Source organism: Uloborus diversus, chromosome 6 (assembly GCF_026930045.1).
Source record: "Uloborus diversus isolate 005 chromosome 6, Udiv.v.3.1, whole genome shotgun sequence".
In the NCBI taxonomy this organism is placed as follows: domain Eukaryota; kingdom Metazoa; phylum Arthropoda; class Arachnida; order Araneae; family Uloboridae; genus Uloborus; species Uloborus diversus.
In genome coordinates this window covers 153,595,571-153,619,404 of record NC_072736.1, presented here as the reverse complement: position 1 = coordinate 153,619,404, position 23,834 = coordinate 153,595,571, and positions in this window count along the sequence as shown.

Below are 23,834 nucleotides of genomic sequence, written 5' to 3'. Positions count from 1 at the left end.
ATAATAAAGTGATGGCATTTTCGATACTATGTTTGGTTCTGCTTATTGATATTTGAAGTCATAATTGCATGACATTTCTGATCCGAAAATAAAACTGATTTCAATATGAATAATCTTCTCTTATTTCACAAAAACATAGTATGATATCTTACCAAGTCGTTTACAGCCTATAACTCCACGACACCTCCAGCAATCAAGTTACTAATCTTCTGGCTGTATGTTTAATGGTTTGTTAGCCAAAAGCGCTTTTTTTAATGACGTATCGATTTGGCCATCGATACGTCACTTTTTAGCGGGCGTGGCCACCAATCCAACATAAAAGGTCGCACGGAATACTCAGATACGCCATTTTAAAATATACATTTTAAAGATGTCAGGCATCAAACCATGTTGTAATCAGCGACTAAAATCAAATAAGTTCTATTTATTTATTAAGAAATTGTATTTTAAAGCACATAAACAATCTGCCTTAAAAAGTATACCATTATAAAATAACCAGAAAATTATTGAAATTTATTTAAAAATAAATAAATAATATTGACGATTATACTAAACTATTTACATTTTTAAAATAAAACACAAAAGGATTTTTGAAATTAAAGAAAAAGCAAAATAAACTAACAGAAAGGGAAATTAAATGAAAGTCATGTGTAGTCATTTCAATTACAAACATCAGATGTTCAGACTGCAACTGACGCTGAAATAGCGCCAATGATGTCGAAGAAGGTGTAAGGCAGTGGCGCCCAACTTTTTTCTACCCTAAAATTGATTATCTATAAATAATATACACATATTTGTTTTAATATTGTGGAAAAATATGAAAAAGGAAAAAGAAAATTAAAAACCAACAATTGTCATCATCATTCCTTGGCTTCTTTCTTTAAATGCATCTGTTATTTGAAAACCAATTTCAAATTGTTTGTCTCCTAGTTTGTAACATTGCCATTAATCGTTCTTTTTGATTTTTAAACAAAACAACGGGCCGAAGTGATCAGCTTCGTGGACCGAATTAGGACCCTGGATCAAGGGTTTGATACCTCTTTTCTATGAGAAAAAGTTAGATATCCTAAATTTCGAATTTCGTATTTCTAATTGGCATAACGCTATAAAACGAAATTACCTACTGTGATTCATTCCTCAGATACGCGCATGCGCTGAAAAGTTAAATAGCCATTGGTGGTGAAGTACTGTTTCAGAATACGTTGACGAAGATGGAGGAAAAAACATCGTCCGAGTGCTGAATGAGCTAAAATTCAGAAGTAGTAGGCAATAAAATTAATTCATATTCGATTTATGCAAATTTTAAATTCATTTTTATGCTTAATATTATGTATGTTATCAATTTTCCACGTGTCTTACTGACTTATAAAATATATTTTAATTTTTTTGTCTATGTACACTTTACCCCATACTACGGGGTAAAGTGCTCGTGATAACAAGCTCAAAATAGAAAGTGATTAAACTTTTTTTTTGGTGAAAGCAGTTTTAGTAGTGTGTCCCAGCAGAGTTGATATTAGTTAAATGTCAGGTCATTTTCCCCAACCTATGAACATTAGCTTTATTTACGTTGCCAGCAAAAAAAGCTTTACATGTGGTTGGCAATTAAGAGCCTGACATGCAAACTTCTTGTCATTGATTTTACTTGGCATGCAAATTAGGGTGGATCGATTTTTTTTTCTTCAAAATTTTAAATCCTACCTATGCGGCAAAGATGTTCTATGATATACAGATGCATGGAGAAATAAAATAAAAAATTAAATTTTAAGTTAAGAACTGCCGCAAGAGAGGTGAATGTTAGAAATTTGAGGCATTTTTGTCGAAAAATCTAAATTAATCAACTATTATTTTTTTCAGAATCTTAAATTCTACGTACTTGGGTAAGGTATCCCATAATATGGAGATTGAGTAAAATGTAAAATAAAAAGTTGAATTTTAAGTAGTGAACTTTTCCAAACAGTAAAACTACAGGAAGTTGATTTTTTTTCGTGAAAATTCAAAATTATTCAAGTATTTTTTAAACAATAACTTCGGAATCTATTTGCATAGAAATGATGTATTAAGAAACATAGATGAGGAAAGAGGGATTAAAAAAAAAAGGTAGCCGCACTGCCTCAGGAGGTGTTAGATTTAGTTAACTAAACCTTTTAATGGCAAATATCAAATGCATTTAACCGAAGTAAAATAAGTATTTTAATTCTCTTAAGTTATTATTAAAATGAACTAAAACATACTGAATTGATGACAAGAAAAACTCTACACATACATTTAAAACTTTCTAAACTTGAAATACCATCGGAATCACACTGGGCGGTTATCACTCTTTTACGTTGAAAACTGGCATGATTCTTCCTGATTTTATGCGAATTCATATAAACCCGTCTCTGTTGAAGGGTCCACACACAGCAGCAAAAGAGATGCTTACATTAGATACGTCTGCCCCCCCCCCCCATTCTGTGACAACTTTTATTTACTTATTTGTTTATTTATTTATTTATTTTTGTGTGCTTGAGTGTGGCAAAGAAAATTCCGAATGGTTGGTAGAATAATTGTAATGATTTCTGGGTTTACTATTGCTTCTAAAAGTATGGTATCACTAAAGCGTTCAGTCAGTGGAGGCTCTGTCATATTTTCCCACTGAATCAAATCAACATAATTTGTCGCGCAAAAATCAAAGTTTGGCAAATTGAAAATGCGGATACTATTATCTGTTGCAGAGATTGGGGCAAAAACAGAATGTTTGTGTTTTTCGTGCTTTTGCAATTCTTCGACGCGCCAATCGACTTGTGCGATATCTCTCGTCAGCTAACATTGATATCAGGCCATTTTCTGATCTTGAACCACTTAGGCGCAAATACTTTTACATTGAATGCAATTAATGTCATTAAAGTCTCAAATGGAATATCATATGCTATATAGAGTCAGAGAATTCTTTTCGCAGTCGTAATCCACCTTGAGTGGCAAACATTCCCAGGGTTTCTCTTAAACAGAGTTTCTCAGCGAAACCAATTGCTACAAACTTCGTTATATCTATCGCGTTATCAGTCGATGACATAGGGTAAAACCCCCAGTAATTGGCAGGTCACCAGTGTTTGGCACATTCAACAAAAACGCCCTAAAATAAGATTTGTACCCAATCTTTTAAAAGTAGAAGGCTATACACCAACTGAATGTACATTTACGTGGAAGATTATAACTTTAATTCATGTTACTAAATGGTAGCAATGCATAGGAAAGAGAAACAAATGTACTCGCGTCAACGCAGCCATTTTTGTTGCAAAACAAAAATGGCTGCTTTGGCTTCTTCTCTGGCTTAAGGGAAGCATGCGCTTAAACTCATTAATATCCGACTTAAAATATATTTTTAATTGTGTTTGTCAAAAGTTTTGTTTAGTTGAAAGGTGTTACTTTGAGTGGGTAGAAGTATATTTTTGTCCCTTTTTGGATTTTTGAAGTAATGATGGATGCCATTTACTGGTGCTTCACTTTTGCTAGTCCCCAGTAATTGGCACATAAGCCTATATTCACTAATGTGTTGTGCAATATGTCACTAGTTTGATTTCTGATACTTTTGCAGCAACAATATTATATGGGTTATACTATTGATTTCAATCCTACAGAATATACTACTAAATTTTTAAGAGAAACAAGAAAAAACACATATGTTTGGCCATCAGTCAGATATTGCGACTGTAGAGAATCGTTTTATTTTTTATGGTCTTTTAGAATCATCAGGTTAATGTTCATTTTTCTGTGGAAGCAACTATAATGCGTAAAATCAAAACTGCATACCGACTAATGAAACAGCAATAATCTCAATATTTTTTCCATGTTTATTTTAACACTCCAAATTTACTTTTATGTCTCTACTTTTTCAACATCAAGATGTGTGATTTAACATTAATTTATGTTAAATTACCTACTTTAAATTAACACTAATTATGCTTCTTATGAGGATGAAATTTGTATCGAATCTTAAAAGTGAAAAATAAAGTGATTTTCCAGTTCTATTAACATATGCCAACTATTGGATCACAAGGTGTCATACACTGGGGTATCAGGTGCCAATTACTGGGGATTTTGATAACTTTTTATACATATATCTTCTATACATATAATAAAATAAGATGTTTGTGTGTGTGTGTGTGTGTGGCGCGCTTCCCGGGAAAACGGTAAGGCCTAGAAAGATGAAATTTGGTATACAGGTGCAGTTTTTGCCGAAGATGCGCACCTCGGGCTTCGATTTTTGATATTTTAATTAGAAAAAAAGTTATTTAAAATTTTATGTGTTTTTTGCACTTTTTAGTACTTTTTACCTCACAGACCCCGAACCAATCGCTCCACACAAATATGTTTCCTACCATAGTGTAGGAAATTTAATTTTAAATATGATGAATGAAAAAAGTTTGAAGATAGAGCAATTTTTGGATTTTTTATGAATTTTTGAAAAAACCTTTAATTTGCATTTTTTCCTGGGTTTTATTTTTTTCTAATATCACCCTGCGAGAAGTATCAAAGCCTCATATCTGAAATTTAAGTTGGTAATAGTAAAAACATTTTGCCCTCTTTAGAAGAAAAAAGTTCTTAAAAATACGCAATAGTTTTTTTTTTACAATTTTTTTAATGCTGAACACATTATGTCTTTCCACGCATCGGTCGAAGAAAGCGTTCTTCAATCTTTTATGCCTCTGACGTCACTACTTGGATTTCGATTCGATATTTACGATGGAATCTTAATCGCAAACAATGTTAATATATTTTTTTTACTATACTTCTACATTTTATGACGTGTGGACCACGTGTTTTTCCGGCAGCGCTTGATTTTTTTCGTTCCTTTTTATTGTTTTATTTGGAGATTGCATTTATTTCTTTTTCCATTCCCCCCCCTCAGATGGACGTTTTGCTGTATCTATATTACGTTACATTTTATAGTTGCACATTTAATTCAATAAAAAACAGCGAGATTTTTTTTTTCTTTGTCAAACGCTACTTGCACACTACGGGGAATTTTCGCTCTACTTAAATAAAAGCGGTTTTTGAGTGATCTTTTTGTTTTTATTAGGAAATGGCCGGGGAGGTTAAAATAAATAGAGATGGATAAGAAAATTTAGAGATAGATCGTAAAGGTAGATAGCCGCTGAAAGAGGCAATCTTGGCGTAAAAATGTGAATGGCACAAAAAAAGATAGAGATGGATTGATTAATACTGCTGCCAAATTTATTTTAACAGCCGCCGAAGGCGGCAAACTTGAAGTGAAAAGGTAAATGACAAGTTAGCCAAACAGCCGCCGTAGGTGGCTGCTTGCATAGAAAAGCGAATTGCGTAAAAAGGCGAACCAGCTGGTCGCCGCAAGCGGCTAGTTTTTAATAAAAATATCAATTCAAATATTTTTGTTTTCAGTGAACTAAGTAGATGCACAAATGTGCATTCTTTAATACAAAAATATTTTCAAGTGAAAATTTTTTTCTAAGTAATGAAAACTGAGGTAAGTTTAAAGGACAAACTCTTAAAGTGCCAATTACTGGTGTCGTTACCCTACAATTTATGATGTGTTTTCCTGCGAATTGCGCTTTTCAGATATTTAAAGACAGACACATGACTGATATACTCGGAGCCAGGCTCTTTAACTAAACTTCTATGTTCTTCCATTATAAATTTTCTTTTCTGAAGTAACCTCAGTATGTAGTTTTTTCTTCGCCTCGTATTTATCCTGTTTTATTTTCCGATGAATGGCCTTATTAATTTGAGAAGTCACTTTTCGATCTAGCGACTCGATTAATATTTTTCTTTCCGTATGCTGGTCTAGCAAAAAATCTCTTTTATTCAATGGTATTTTCTGTTCTTTTTTACATCAGAAAACAATCAAACGATTTACAGGTACATGCTGATACATCAAAAAGGTAACTGGCTTTTCCTCGGGAAGTGTCAATCTGCTTTCTATAGTTCTATACGTCTTTTCTTGCTTTGTGGGATTTCAGAAGTACCCCACAATTTTCGTGGTATGTGCGTATTTTTCTCAAAATACTGCGGTGGTCAATTACTGGGATTGAAGTTCGTCTCCAGGTCTTTTCCAACTTTTTTGCAACTTCTTCAAATGAGGCAGAAAGTGTAGCTGGAAACCTTCCCTCCTTGTTTTGTTTCTCTTACCAACACACTTACCTTATTACATTTTCATACGTACCTAGAATTTTAGGCGGAATATCACAGCCAGAGCCAAACACAGGGTTTTCAAAATGAATAGCGGGATTTTAACATGTTATAATATTTATTACACCAAACTTACAGCCACACGTGATGTATCAAATGAAAGAGAAACTCAAACAGTTTTTTGTTTCTTGGCATCAGTGCGCATGCGCGTGGAATGTTTCTGCTGCAATCCGCTAGAAAGCGCTTGTAGCAAAGATGGCGACTAAAGAACAGAAACGTTTTGTGTTTTACAGAAAACTTCATCTTTCAGCAAGATGGTGCGCCGACTCACTGGCATTATGAGGTGCGCGATTGGCTTAACCTAACTGTACCCGACCGCTGGATTGGCCGTAAGGGGCCTAATGACAGGGCTTGTTTCCCATGGCCTACACGGTCACCCCACCTAACGCCGTGTGATTTCTATCTTTGGGGGTTTATTAAGGACCGTGTATATGTGCCTCCACTGCCAGCCGACCTTCCCGAATTAAGGAACAGGATTGAAACAGCTGTTGCAGCAATTACTAATGAGACACTCATCAAAGTTTGGGAAGAACTCACATATCGTCTTGACGTGTGCCGAGTGACGAATGGTGCTCACATTGAGCACTTGTAGGCTATTATGTAAAACTGTTTGAGTTTCTCATTCATTTGATATATCACGTGTGGCTGTAAGTTTGGTGTAATAAATATTATAACATGTTAAAACCCCGCTATTCATTTTGAAACACCCTTTATATGGCAAATGAAATCTTCTCTTAACATTTGTCCTATTGCACTTTTCGATTAAGTACGCGGACATTATGCACAAAGAAAATATCTTACTCAATCAACTCGCAACTTTGAACTTAAAAAAGTATCACGTGGGCAAAGAGTGTATTCATACTGCTTTTGGCGTGTAATGGTGGAAGGATAAAATGAGCAGACAAAATGTTTTTTAAAAAACACGATAAAAAGAAAGCTGCCGTTTAATCCGTAGTAGTGGGAGTTTTGCAACTTCTGATTAGCTGATTTGACGGTTCGAAGAGGGAGTGTTTAGGAGATAAAATATTTCTAAATACATGATACTATTCAACACTCAATGCTCAATAATCAAAACAATAACTATCACTTTTGAGCATTTTAATTGTAGGAAAATAATTACTTTGATTCAAAAAAAAAAAAAAAAAAAAAATGAAACCAAAATTAAGCAATTTTTAAAATTTTTTCCATAATTCAACCCTTTTGCGGCAGATCAAATTTTTAAATTATTTTTTAAAAAGTTTTCTTCCCTTAATCTCTATGCCATGGAACATCTTTTCTACATAAGTACATTTGGATTAATGAAACTTTTTTTTTCACTATATAAGAGCGATCCACCCTTATGCGGATTAGTGATTGGGAAGAATACCGAATATTCGCCATGAACTGTGGACGAATATTCGGGAGTCGGTCAGCTCACTAGTGAGCATGCCAAGTAAAATCATGGCAAGAAGTTTGCATGTCAGGATTTTAATTGCCAACCACACGTAAAGATTTTTTGTTGCCGCACTGTATATTGGTTCTTGCTCTTGCTAAAAAGGGTTAGACAAAATTATAAACATTTTAATTGTTCAACTCTTACCAAAATATCACGTTTTTGCATTTCAAAAGTTTGTTATTAGAATTTTACCGTGCATTTAAAAGTGATGCTACAGACAATTTTTGCCATTAGCTTTTTCAATCAATTCAAATTAAGCATTGTTGGTGTGTACAAACATTTACACAACAGCAAACAAGCTTCCTATCAACGCCTACAACATCAAATTTATCCAGAAACCTTTAAATAAGATACAGATAAAACTAAAGAAACAAATCGTAAATCTAAACCAAAATAAAATCACGTTCACAGCGCATTAAAAAAAATCTAATTCACATAGATTTCAATTCAGAAAGTAAGAATCAGTTGAATTATTTTAATATTCATTTCTATCTAGGTGAAAAGGAAAAGAAAAACTTTGAAAACTAAATGTATACTTCTATATCTATTAATAAAATTTATTATAATAAAAACAGTGCTATTTTTTTTCTTTCTGGACATAAATTTATGCATATGCTTTTAGGATGATACTCCACATTATAGCTTTGTAAATAATTTGAGTAAAAGTCACGAGTGTTAAGCTAACATTTATCTATAGTCCGTTTTATATTGAGAATAGTTTTAAATTTCAATATTTTTTAGATAAAAAGTAAACAATACCTTTTAGAGCATAAATTCAATTATTTTAAAAACTCAAGAAAGCATGATAAACGCATTACATTGACACCTTAGGAATAAATTTTATCATTACAGAAGAAATATAGCCAGTTGAAAAGTCTAAAACAAGACATAACAAAAAGAGAGAAGAGATGTGCATCTTTAAACGAAGATTGGATTATTGAAAGAATTGCGAAGATGCAAATTTCGCTTGTGAAAAATTTCTAGAAAAAAATATATAGTTCTTGTTACCTAACCTTGTTACCTACCTGATGCTATTTCAAAACTTAAATTATCAGTCCTCATCTTTTAGTTTTAGTAAGTCAAGTATGCTGAAACTATTTTAAAAACAAGGTATAAACTTTGAAAATAGTTATCCCCGGAAAACAACGCGGAATCCTGATTACCGCTGTCACCTTAAACGTTTGATTTTTAAGTGTTTTGTTCATTTGTTGAGATCCCGAATTCGATTTTCAAAGGTCGAGGTCGAATCCAACTGAGAGCCAGATCCAATATATATATATATACAGGGTGTTCTGAAAGAGACTGACTGTCTTCAAAAATTTATTACAGGAAATCAGTAAATGATAAAAATAATTCTTGCAGAAAATTCCCCCCCCCCCCCGAGTTCCTAGATTTAGTTGAAAATATTTCCAATAGATGGCGCAACAGATAGTAAGTCCGTAACTAAAAAAAAAGGCTTTCGAAAATTACATCATAGTTTTTCGAAAATAAAGAACAAAACAATAATTTCTAACAACCGTCGGCTGTATATATATATATATGAATGAATGTTTGTCTGTATGTCATCCATGAACTCAAAAACTACCCGGCAGATTTGGCTGAAACTTTCACCGTTTGTTATTTTTGGTACTGGGAATTTTTAAAAACCAGTTCGAAAAAAATCCGATCGATAGTTCATTTTTTATTCCAATTTAAGTCACCATCCATTGGATAAATACGAATAAAATTATCGGCTGCAGAAATTAATTCGCGTGAAAGATCTCATTGATAAGAAGTTAGCTGTTGCCATTTTTCTTGAGTTTGAACAAATAAATTCTTTCTTTATTGTTTTATGGCTTTTCATGCAACGGGGGGGGGGGGTTAAAACTTTTTCTATTTGATATTTTTAGCAATTGATTGATCTTGCAAACTGCGTGAGTCCAAAATTTGAGTATAGTCACGGCTTCACTTGATACCTTTACCGATTATTATGAAAATTGCTATATATATGTATTTTTCCACAGAGAAGGTGCATAATATGGTCATTGAAGCCACTCGCCACCAGGTGGCATTGCAGAGTAGCAACTTCTGCCCCGTTCAACCGATTGTCATGAAAATCACTATAATGATGTATTTTTTTTGTTGGCGTAGCAACGCGCGTCGGGTGCAGCTAGTATGTATGTATATATATATATATATATATATATATATATATATATATATATATATATATATATATATATATATATATCTTGTGTTAAATGTGAGCAACTTACTTCCAAAGTTCACTCCAATAACGTACGTGATAAAAGCATTGAAATTTAGTATGGATATGCATTAAGTGTGTTTTGAGTAGTTTTTCTTTACTTCGAAACTTACTAAGTTTTTTCTAACAAAACTTGTTAAAGTAACCAATTTAAAGTCATTTGTTAAAACTTACATTTATAAATCTCATTAACCAAATATTAATCGATTGGGTCATACATTTACATCAAGCGTAGATGATAATCAATTAGTGATTGCGGAAAAAAAAATATGAATTGTATGTTTCTATATTTAAGTCACTTCAAACACAAAAAAATCAGTTGGATAAAATACAAAATTAGTTACTAAAAATAGAAATCCTTTTTGTCAAAATTTTATGGATTCTGAAATTTAGTTCTAATTTGCGTATATAGTATATTCGAAAAAAATGTAAGAAGAGTCTCTTGTCAAAAAGTCTACAAAAGGGAATGTAAAGAAATGCAACTTTCGCAAAATGCGAGTTTTTTCCTCTCAAAAATAACAATGCCATTCGCTGCTTTTATCATGCTTTACAATGATGCACCTTTCAAAGGGAAAATATAGTGTTCTTTTTTCCGCTGTTCAATTATACGGAAATGCGTTTTTTCTAAGTACACATTTTCTCCACGGCAATTTCTACTTTGTTGAAGTATACTATGAGAATAAATATCTGATTTGCTTTTTCCTTGCATTTTCTTTTATGTACTACAATTCCCGGTAGATTCATATTCGAAAATGTTCAATATAAACTTGGTTTCTGTGAAGGAAAATAATAGTAGTCCTTTTCGAAAACATAATTTGTGGGTTCTCAGAAATATTTTTTAAGATCACTTCAGTTATGTTTAATTTAAAACTTCATCCAATTTAGATGAAGTATTTTAAATGCAATGATTCCAAGAATCTGTAGCATAACTACCAAAAACACACAACTTAACACACACAAGAAAGAAAAAAAGATAGATGAAAGAGGTTCCAGAAATAGCTGAAAGGTTAGTAAACAAGATAAGTCATTAATGTGAAAACATAATAAGTGTTCTCCAAATATAGTTTACAAAATTTTTAAGAAAAAAAAAAGAAAAAAAAATAGAACCGACATCAAAATTGCTCTAAAAAGGGAAAAATAATTTTATTCTTTAAACACCATCGATAATATATTCAGTAAATTACCACCCATTAGCCAGGGCTAAAGCAGAAATACGTGAAATACACCGCCAGGTCAGTCATTTCTAGCCGAGGACTGCAGTTTAGTGCTTATTAGCACTCATCAGCCCGACATAGGAAAGTGACTGAGCTGGAGATGGAAAACCTCTTAAGGAAGCTAAGAGTGCCAAAACAAACTGGTAGCTAACATAGAATTAGCACAGACCAGACGAGTGACCGAAGCAACGGTTCGACCGAATATTCGATGTTGAACCGAACCATTGCTTCGGTCACTCGACTGGGCTCTCTGTAATTCTATGTTAGCTACCAGTTTGTTTTGGCACTCTTGGCTTCCTTAAGAGGTTTTCCATCTCCAGCTCAGTCATTTTCCTATTCCGGGCTGATGAGTGCTAATAAGCACAAAACTGCAGTCCTCGGCTGCAAATGACTGAGCTGGCGGTGTATTTCATGTACCATCGATAATACTTTTAAACATAATTTTTGAAGTTGGCGCAAAAACAAAAAGTAAAATCCAGTGTAACCATGCTTCGTTCATATATTTTCAGAAAATCATCCAAAGTTAGAAAAGAAAGTTTTAAATACACTCCTGTTTGTGAAAATTGCAATACCATGAAGGATGCATCATAGTTGAATGAAATTTAATACACAGTTGAGTGGTAACGGTACAAATAAATGATTACATTTTCAATCCAAACAAACAATAAAAAGAGATGGAAATTAGTATTTTGTGTGGCCACCACGCGCCGCAATAAGAGTTGCTACACGACTCGGCATGGAGTGAAACAAAGTTTGAATATCTGCCTGCGGAAGGGGCAGTTTTGTTTGTATGCGCAACCAAAGTTCGTGTCGAAGCAACAGGACGAGGATCACGAGCGAGACGCCGCCCAACGGAATCCCACCCATGTTCAATCGGTGATATATCCGGGGAATTTGCAGGCCAAGGAAGAAGCGGTACCTGCTGCGAATCAAGGTAGTATTTGACAGTCCTGGCGACACATGGACGGCAATTATCCTGCTGGAATACAGCCCCTGGCAATCCTTGCAGGAAAGGAATAGCTTGGGGCTGTAAAATTTCGTTTATGTATCGGATACTGTTCAAATTGCCCACAATTCGTAGCAATTGTAATCGTCCATAATATGCCCCAGCTAAAAATAATCTTCAGAAAATCTGCAGAAAAAAATTTTTTTTAAGTATTTTTAAAGATTTCTGCAGATTTTTAGAAGACAAAAAAAAATCTGCATTTTGTCTTCAATATAATCTGCAGAAAATCTACACAAACAGTTTTCTTTTTTGTTTTCTCTTAATATTTTGCAGATTTTTAGAAGATAAAAAAATCTAAATTGTTTTCAATTAGATTTACAGAAAATCTACATAAAAAATTCTCTTACAGTTTTCTCTAAATAGTTTGCACAATTGCAAATATTTTATGATCATCAAAAAGAAATCTGTATTTCAATTTAAATTATTTTTCAAATTTTTATTACACAGCATAAAAGTTGACTGTTATATTCTTTTTTTGAAATATTGAAACTGATGTTTTTAGTCTGCATTTCCTCTGCAAGAACATGTTTTACAACATTCTCTCATTACAGCTTTATTTCAATGGATGTGAAACAAAACTCGAGTAACTAGTTTCTTAACAAGAAGAAATTTATTCTCATGCTGTATACAACAATATTTATTTATTTATTTATTTACTTTCAAAAATGTAGGTATATGTGGATAAACGTGTTTGTAAAGTAAAAAAAAAATCATACTAATAAATGGAAAAATTAAAGTTCAACAGATTAAAAATATTAATTTTTGTTTCCATTAATTGTTTCTGCTTCAATATTTTTTCACAATTTTAATTTTTTTTATATTTTTTTTCAGTTTCCAGAAAATTAAACAAATTGCTTTGTTTTTCTCATTTAAATCAGCAATAAATAACTTAAACTTTTTTCCCAAGAGCTTTTATTTATATTTTGATAACTTAAATTGAAATTAAAAGCACTTCAACACGTCTGAAACATTTACCAAATAAAAAATGTGTTTATTGTATTATACAAATATTATGACATGAAAATCAATTTTAATATTGATGATGCAAATTTATTGCATGATTCAAATCAAAGAAAAGTGAAATTAGAATACATCATTTTTTTTTCTTTTTTTGAAAACAAAACGATATTGAATAACGCAATTATTACATGGTTTGAAATTGCTTTCAAAAATGTCAATTTCAAGAAAGATACGGATTTGAACAGAGTCAAATTTGTCTCACTTGGAGAAAAATCAGGAAATTTAAATTAAATAAGAACAAATATGACTTGAAATAATGTTCTCGAACGGCATACCGTCCCGCAATATGCGGGTGCCACAGGGTTCCGAGAGTAGATGAACGCTCGACCAGGTGACGCGCATTGTTTTTTTGTTCCGTCACGGAAACAAATAACTAGGGCAATTTCAAGTTTTATCATTGGAAACCCATGAAAAAATATTGGATTCGTGTCCCGGTTCACAAAAAGGTAAGACACTTTAAAATTCAACAATTATTATTTGACTAAATTAACTTTCATTTAATAAGTGTATAGTAGATTAGGGTTAGTTTGAAAATGTTATGCCTAATCGGAGGTTTTTTGAAATTTTTACTTTTCCACCGATTGACTTAAAATTTTGAGCGAACATTTACGTTGTCAATATCTATTAATAAAAAAAACTGTGTTTCGATGATTCAATAATAACCAGCCTAATTAACGTAATTACTTTCCACCACGTGGTCGATTTGGGAGAATTTTTCGAAATTTTTAATTCTTACAAATAGTTCTATTTATTATTTCGTGAAACTTTATACTAATTTTAAAATCATAGCGATGGATGTTTGTGACAAATGTGGTTTGATTATTTCAATTCGCATAAGCTCCAAATTAATAAAATTTAAATGTTTATTTCGGAGGAGTAGTTCAAATTTTAATTATATGTTTTATTAAACGAACATGAAATACCACTCTGTAGTAAATTTACTCATTTTTATTAAAAAAATGTCAAAACTTAAAATTAAAAATGTTTTCGGATTTTATTGCATTCATTTCATTTGTTATTAGTTATTATCTACTATTTTTAATTTGCTGGGTACATTTTTTGCAGTTTATCTACAGATTTTCTGCAGAATATTTAAGTATATTTGAAACATGCTTTCTTCACAAAATCAGCAGAAAAGAATCTGCAGAAACAAACTTCAGAACAAATCTGCAGAAAATTTGAGAATATTTGAAACACGCTTTCTGCAAAAATCTACAGATAAAAACTGCAGATTTTCTTTAGAAAGCATGTTTCAAATATGCTTAAATTTTCTGCAGATTTTTTAAAAAGATTTTCTGCAGATTTTTTAAGCTGGGGCTATGGCACTCCAAACCATCACTCCGGGTGTTCGTCCACTGTGGCATTCGATAATGCACTCCGGAATGTACCGTTCACCGGCATAGCGCCTGACACGAAATTCGGCCATCATGGTTCCACAAATTGAAGCGGGATTCGTCAGAAAAGACCACCTGCTGCCAATCAGCACGCCAGCTCATATGCACATTAGCCCATTGTAGCCGCAGGCGGCGATGGTTTTGCGTGAGAGGAATCCTATAGAAAGGAATCCTTGCGCGCAACCCCACGCTGCAGCAGACGCCTCCGAATTGATGAAGCACACAATGAAACACCTGTAGCTGTCGACCGCTGTGCTGCCAATTGTCTAGAAGAAGCTGTTTGGTGTGTCAGCGCCATACGCACCAGGTGTCTGCTATCGCGAGCTGACGTCACATTTCGGGGTCTACTCCCAGATTTCCGAGCTGTCCGACCCTCGTCCGTCCAATGCTTCCAAACACGCATGATTTTGCTGCTGTTACGCTGCACACGAGCGGCTACTGCACAATAAAACAATCCAGCTTCACGAAGGCCGACGATCCTGTCCCGTTCAAACTCCGAAATTTGCTTAAATTTCGCTTTCTTTCGTCGAAGAGGCATAGCAAAGATTCAGTTAACGTTTAATCTAGCATATAACCACCGATAACCATACACGCCTCGTTACAGCCGTCTACTTGTATTCGGTACAATCCGCCGTTCAGAGGGCGCTGCTCAGCATACGCATGCGCTACCGGTCTGCAGTTCTATTCATTTGCATATCATGCCCTACTTTTCATTTCCTGTAATTTTCAGCTCACTCACATAAGTCCTTCGTGGTGTTGCAATTTTCCCAAACAGGAGTATAGTTACTCACATATGTTGTCATCAATGCATAATGTATGTGGTAGTGACGAAACTGAGGCTGGTTAAATTTATAGTTGTAGTTGAGTTACATGGCCTGTGAATGATTTTATCTATCGTTTTTGCGCTAACTTCAAAATTTATGTTTAAAAGTATTGTCGATGGTGTTTAAAGAATAAAAATATTTTTCCCTTTTTAGAGCAATTTCGAAGTCGGTTCTTTTTTTTTTTTTTAATTTTTTTTTTAATTTCATTGACTGATAACCGCTTTTTTTTGAAGTCGGTTAAAAATGGAAAGACAAAGTTAAAGCATTTTTTTTCACCGAGTTGAGTAAAACACATTTGAAATAACGTAATACTAAAATCAAACACGTCTAAGTTTTCTTTTCTTTTTTGGTAATGCTTTATCAAGTACTAGTACTACACTTTTAAAACTGGTTCACATTACTTTTTAAAGTAGTTTGATATCTTAGCTATATTTGCTCTTTAAACTGTGACAAATTATTTCTGGATTCCATAACTAACTTCGCCTAACCATAATGATTTTTTATATCGATTATAATTTAAATCGATTTGAAAACCATGCATGATAATTTTTACCCTATGAGATTTCTGTTCTTCACAAACCTATTTAAATATTAAAAAAAAAAAAAAAAAACGAGCTATAAAATTGATAAGTCAAAGCATTTTAATCATTCGTATGAAATATGGAATTTTATTTTAAAAGTACTGATGGAATTGTTCATTTAACACAAAATATTGATTCTAATTCCTTAAATAAAGCAAACACATTTGTTTGAGTGTTAAAAATGTAAAAAAAAGATAAAACGTACTCGTGTGTTTTCTCTTTTCAACTATGAAACTGACAGTAATTAAATCATTTGTTTCACTCATTGGATATTTTCTGCAACTTAAATAGTTTAAGGATAAAAATAAAAGCATGCATTTACTGAGATAGTATTGGAAAATTGATTAATTTATTCATTCAAAGAAACTCTGGCAACTTTTTAAATGTAATAATTTTGTAACGCTTAAATGTTTAGGAATTAAAATACATTTTTCTGTCTCTAGATGTTGATGGCAGAAAATTGAGTATATTTAATATTACTAATATGTAAAAAAAAAAGCAGCTCTTAATAAAATTATAATGTCCGCGAAGATTTCTATTTTTGAGATTTCTTTACTCATAATAAAGCTGAATGTCTGGATCTCTGCCCGGATCTCTGTCTGGATATCTGGATGCTTGTGACGCGCATCGCGCCTAGACCATTCGGCCGATTTCCATGAAATTCAGCACGGAATTAGTTTGTAGCATGGGGTGTGCACCTTGAAGCGATTTTTTGAAAATTCTATTTTTCTATTTCTCTATTCCAATTTTATCTAACTGACATAGTTAAATCAAATTAAAGAACGTGCTAGACAGTTAAAAAATATCTTGTCGCAATTAACAGACGAAGAATGTCAATAAATTTTGTAAATTTTAGTCTGGGTATTGATTGGTAGCACGTGCTAGCAAATGGCTTGAGTTCACATCACATCAGGTAACATACTCTGAGTGAAAATAGAATAATCTAACGGGCGTGGGTAGCCTAAAAAATAAGGTACTGAACGCATAATCAAAGGGTTGCGGGTTCGAATCCCGACGGCTCGAAATTGCCACCGAGTACATGCAAAGTGGGTGCTCGTCGATTCCGTGGGTTCGATAGTCTTGTACTTCGTCGTCAGGGGCCACTCATTAATAACGTAAGGGTCCTGAGGGGGAGGGTAAATATCTACCATGTCGATATATCGATAATTTTTATTAGAAATCAAGTCATCGCGGTCAAGTGATCATATTTCATTTGAGTCTGGAAGGTTGAAAACGTATATTAGGAAGAGCTTTTTACTTCCTTTTACAAAAAAGGAAGTATTGTATTCGCGAAAAAATTTCACTCAAAAATCGGCCTTAATTTCCATTTTGCTCACCCCCGAATGAATATTGAGTGGTTTTTTCAACCCGACCACACGTGAATAAATGCCTAGGAACGTACAGACACCCGAAATATCCATTTTGACGATCCCCGAATTAATTACAACGAGTTCTCTCGTGACGTCTGTATGTACGTGCGTATGTGTGTATGTCGCATAACTCAAGAACGGAATGTCCTAGAAAGTTGAAATTTGGTACTTAGACTCCTAGTGGGGTCTAGTTGTGCACTTCCCTTTTTGGTTGCATTCAGATGTTCCAATGGGGTTCTTTTGCCCCTTTGTGGGGGAAATCATTGTTAATTTCAATGTAAACTCAAGTGATGTTATAATTTGGCGGACACTTGGCGATATATCGCCAGTCCTTTGGTCGCCAAGTTTTGTCACCAACTTGGCGACAAATTTGGCCTTTTTTGTTTTTTTTTCTTTTTAAATCTGGTTTCAATTTGGCCACTCTGTTGATGATATTTAGAGAGTAAACTATTGAATCACATTAAAACTGCCAAAAATGAGAAAATGACATTAAATTGGAGTAAAAGGAAGTCATGCGATGCACACATCAGCTCGTTTTTTATTTGTTTTACAAAATATGAATAGTGAAAAATATAGTAAAAGAATCGCACTATGTGGGCATGTTTTATTTTTATTTATTATCGCATCATATACAAACAATGTCGAAAAAACATTTAGTCTGAATTCTAATGTTTTAGTAAATATTTCTTCACACAAAAAGGTTTAATTTAATAATAGTGAATTTAATAACTATTCCAGTGATGTAAGATTTGTTATTTTATTATTTTGAAAAACGAAATGGAATCTTACGTTAGAATGGGACGCTGTGAAAAATCTTACGCACTCTTACAGTGGGGGAAGAGGGTCAAAAATTGCCAAACTCATCCTTACGTAATTAATGAATGGCCTCTTAGCAGGACCTTGGTTGCTAAAATGCTGGAGACATTCCTTTCAATTCTGAACTATGCTAAAACTGTGGGGATGGCGCTGCTATCAATATAGGCATAAGTCCGACTCACTACCATCATTTTCTCAGGACATGCTTATTTCTGCCGTAAATCCTCACCTTGGGTCTCTCATATGGCATCAGCAACGAAAGAAAAATTTGCTCCGGAATTTATTGTACTTCTGCTAAGTACCCTATACTTTTAATTAATAAAATGTCCCGGACTTGTGTGCTCATGTATTCATAATAGTATGCTATTCACAAATAATGGTAAGCTTTGGCAAAATTTCAATTTTTACCTGTTCTTTATGATAAAATCTATAAATTGACATTGTAAATTTTCAATTAACTTTACGTTTTTGATAGCGTTTGAAATCCGGAATTGCATAAACAAACAGTAATCACAATATAAAAAGAAAAAAAAAACAGGATAAGAAAAGGTGCCCTTTTATGAGTCAAATATACTGTAGTTTACTCACACCGATTCGTAATGTACATATTTATAAAGTTTCGTAAGCAACGCATGGTTAATGTTTAGTTATGCCACAAAGGGTATCTCGACTAGTATCTTTTATGCAACCAAACTAACACTGCATACAAAATGTCGTGCAACGGAGAGAAGGCAGATGAGCTGCAAAAGCACACTGAGTGCACTGAATTTTTGCAGCTTAAAGTTTTTCGTTAAAGTTAAAGTGGGAGTTATTTTGTGAATACTTGCACACTATTTCATACATGAAAGTTTTCTTTTTAAATCGATATAGAAACACATTGTAGGGAATACTAATAAGCACAGAAAACAGTGCTTAGTAATATCTACTATTGATTTTCCATCTTATGCTTAACGCTTAACTTCTTCACATGCAGTAGCCAAAGTATACCTAGTGGAAAGAGATCCTTCTTCTCGTTTTTTTTTTTTTTTCTTTGTGAAACAGTTAGGTAAACGAGTAGTTCGTTACATATTTACTAAATAAATAAAGTGTACCGAAAATAAACAAAAGTAAGAACGCTGCAAATTAATTTTACCAAAATTTTGAAAACAGTGTTTTTTACTACCCTCGGAAGAAATGTGAGGCCCAACGCGCTTCACTAAATCTGTTCACTTATTTGTCTATATTTAAAGCTATCATTCGAGGAATGTACTAATACGCATTAAAAACCTACTTTAACTCCCATGCATACGGTCATTAATTTCCAGGATCATGCAATATTTTACGTTTTTTAAGCAAAAAAAATCAAATCTTAAAATTTTATTTACATACGTCACAAAATTGTTATATAACTCAGAGTTTTAAGAAATTATAATGTTAAATCATAATGTAAAAGAAAAAAAAAAGACTAATCGATTTAACACTGTGATGCCATTGCATTGGCCAGAAAGCGGTTTTATTGCAGGTACCGTGAAACGGCAATAATAAAATTTACAAAAAAAAAAAAAAAAAAGAATATATTTAGGTACAGAACTGCTCCTTTCGTTAATGCGATGCGATATAGTTTTAAACAGGTATCTATAAATTCCAGGTTGCAATGTAAACTGGTGCCATCGAAAACCCCTACTTCCGATATTAAGCCGGTTATTTTAGTACCTTTGTAAATGTACCATGTATGTATACAGGTATGTTACCGTAAAAGATTGAAATTGGAGAATAACAGCATTCGTCGATGATTTACTGGAAATATTCGATCTTTCACCGATGTGTTTGGTTGAAAATGTTAATAGTTATTGACTAATGTCTAATTTCACGGTTACATACATACCGTAATACGTATAGGGAAAAAGTGGGAGATACGTCATTACTTTTTGTAGAAATTAGATAACAAATTAAAAATTCAGCATAAATCTACCCTTTATGTTTTATTTTAAAGTTACACTATTATAAAGTATTAAAATTACCATGAATGAGCTTTAGACTTGAATAAGAAAGAAATAAAAAATAAAAGTTGTAAGTTGACAACAGTCCATCTCTCTCACAACGTGTGGGGGAGACATGCCATCTATGCAGGGCCGGATTTAGACTTAACGGGGCCCTAAGCTGTTTCAGGGGGGCCCCCTTTGCAGTTTGAACAACATTTCTCTTGGTGGTGTTAGAGGCAATTTTTTACCCCCCCCCCTTTTATTATAGTCGTCTCCTCCCTCTGATACATGCAGCAATACGTTTACTTTTTGATCGTTTTTTCCCTAATGTCATTTCTGGATTGGCACTAAGAGGGGGAATAATATCAAGAGACTGACCCACGACACCCCTTTAAGTAGAGTATATGGGGCATTCCAAGGTATTTTTGACATTTATGTAGAGTCCGTAACATGACCTTTTTTGCCATAACTTTTTAATTTACTGTTTGATTAGCATATTATTTTATTTTGATCTTTTCCTACCAACACATCAGCTCAAATTAAAATAATTTGCAAATCAAACGGTAAATTAAAAAGTTATGGCAAAAAAAGCTAACGTTACGGACTCTACATAATGTCAAAAATACCTTGGAATGCCCCATATAGAATATCCCAAACTGTAGGGGGTCCAGTGGGTTCTCTCCCGGAGGAGAGTTTGAAAAATAGATATAAAATTCTGCATTTTGAAGCCTTATAAGATGTAGTTGGAATCACAAAAACATCGAGACAGAAATAGGCTAACAAAACTTTTTTAAAGTTTTTTTCTCTTTCGCAAATTAAGATAATGCACAGGAAAAATTGTTTTTAATCTGACAAATCATTGACAACAGTTGACAAAGGGAAAGAACGCGGGAAGAGAAGAGACAATGCATTGTTACTTGCTCACAGTGGCTTTCGGTACAATTAGTTTTTAATCACTTCTCCAACGTGACGACAAATACAACACAATGAATTAAATATAAAATGATCAATTGTAAAAAATACTTCAATAGAAATGGTGTACAGAATTAGAAAATTGGTAACAAGAGAGTAACATTCTGCCCATTTGAACAATTCATAATTTAAACACTTGACAAGAAATAAAATAGGAGCCCAGCTTTGCTTCGGATTTTCAAAGACTTATCTAATTCTTTTCAAGGATTCTAGAACAATTAAAATTATCTAACTCACACTCACTTCATTTGTACTTTCCAGTCTCTGATATTTTAGTACTTGAATGTAAATTTTTACACTCCTGTTCCAGCTTTGTAAGAAACAGCTATTTTAAATTTAAAAGAGAAAAAAAAAACTAGATTTCTCATGACAACTTCTCTTCAGTTGCAAGTGGGACAGAAAACGAAAAGAAATAGAGGCGTGGATACATTGTGTTTTTTTTCTGGGCTAAACAAATTGACCATATTGGTCCTCCCTCTTAGACGACCTCTTAGAAGAACAAAACACCCCTTAAAATACACTTTTGAACCGATTTGCATAACTCCTCATTGTGTGGGAGAGATGCCACATCGTTATATATTAATAGGCAAGCCGTTTTCTTTCGGTACCGATTTCTCTTCTGTTTGGGAACCGATTTCCTTCATTCTTTTTTTGTTCGGTAGCTATTGCCGAGTTTTAGTGTCATCAACAAAAAAATTTTAAATCGAAAGCTAATTAACGGAAATATTAATTAAAAACGCATTTTCGTCCTAAAGGGCTCTTTCTACGCGAACGGATAGTCCATTTTTTCGAATTTGATATGGTTGGAAAGGTCTTTAAAAAATACTCCTAACGAAGAAATTGTCAAGACGCCCAAGGTCCAATAACCTAAATCCACTAGAAAAAAAGTTATAAGCGTTTTTTAAATAGCGAAACTCAAAAATTTTAATTTTATCCCTTTTTAATTGCTGAAATTCATTGTTGGAAGCGTGAAACACTAAGTTTTAATTCATTTTTTAAACCGCTTTTTCTACACGAAAAACGCATTTTAATGCTTCGAGCTTGGTATGGTTGGAAAGCTCGTGAAAAATACTTTAAAATACGTTTTACCCGTTTTTACCGAGCAAAAACGCCAACCCGTTAGAAGCGCTAGAAAAAGCGCTATAAGCAATTAGAAGTTGGTGACAATTCATTTTTATTTGCTTTTTCAAGCGACATAGTTAGCGTGAAGAAATTGCTAGATAATATTACGTGTTGCCATTTCTTGCTTGAGTATTAAGAAATGAAATTCGTTTATACAAAGGTTTCACAAACTGAGTTTTGCGCTATCATTTCATTCAGTAAGATTTTGGTTTTTCTGGGAATTTGGCGATCTTTATCCATTGGCGTCAAATTTTTGGCAGCAATGCCAGCGCGACAATTGTTTTTCCTTTGCATACGCAATCAAATAGTAGGGAAATATCTTTTTGCACAGGGTTATCGCAAAGCAGGGTGCTGTTCAAGAATGAAGTCACGTTTTAAGGTGGGATTCATGAAATTGTAACTTTGTGACAAGGGGGAGGAGAGAGAGAGAGAAATTAATGATAAGATAGACAAAGAGTGGGAGAATGTACCATCGCAAGTTTTTTTTTTAATGAAAATGGCATTTGTCACGCTGTTTTTCATAAACAAAGAGAGGAGTGGTATGGTGAAGTGTGAAACTTTGTGACAAAGGGGGAAGGGGGTCAAATGTGTCGAAAAAAAGTGTGACATTAGCTATGCACAGCCCTTAACCATTAAAAAATCACAAAGACAAACTTTTTTAAATTGTACTATTATTACGACGTCCAGTGTTTTCGAATGGACAATTTTTAATGCAGCAAGTAGGATTGGTTCATCTGACAATTTGAAATTTTATCTTTGTAATGCCAAAGATCAAGGTAACTTAATGATGGTCGACTTTTTATAAGAAGTTTTTTTATACAAAAGTTTTACGTATAAACTGAGTTTTGTGGTATCATTTCATGCGAGAATATTTCGATCATAGGGAAATTGGCGATCTTTATCCATTGGCGCCAACTTTTCGGCACCAATGACAGCGCAAAAAATGCTTTCCCTTCGCTAGAGAGAGGGGCCTTACCCTTCGCACACGTAAACAAAGAGTAGAGAAACATGTACTTGCTTCGAGTTATCACAAGGGAACATATATGTTATCCGAAATGAAATTATTCACGCCAAGAATTTCACGACCACGCCAATTTCCCAATCATCAAAATATCCCCTTTTATTCATTTATCTTGAGATTAACATACAAAAAGCTTTGATTGTATTTTTTTTTTTTTTTTGGCGCAAAAGCGTTATTAATCGACTATGCTACACCACATACAGAAAGTAAAATCGGAATAAATTATTACTGTTTGGTATTATGAGTCCATGCAAAAATTATATGTTCCCAAGTGTTAACAAAGTGCACACACTGAACAAATGTATAAGAGAAAAAAATAAAACTGTCAGAAACAGGGAAATTCATATGTAAGTTTTCTCAAATATTCAGCAATGGATATGGTCGAATTTCGACCGCTGGGCGAACCCTAGTAGGTATAAAATACGTAAGTATTAACATGTAATTGCAAAGTATTGTCGAAATAAGTAAATAACAAGCTAAATCAAACATTAAAACCCCCCAATTCTTACTTTACTGCGTCTTTGTTTTACATTCGACACTTATTCAAACCGAAACGACTCAAAATTTTCGTCGGAAAATGCTCACACTAAAACGATTTTTTTCGTCATACACACGTCACACTCGAGCGCAGTTGAACAAAAACTAACAC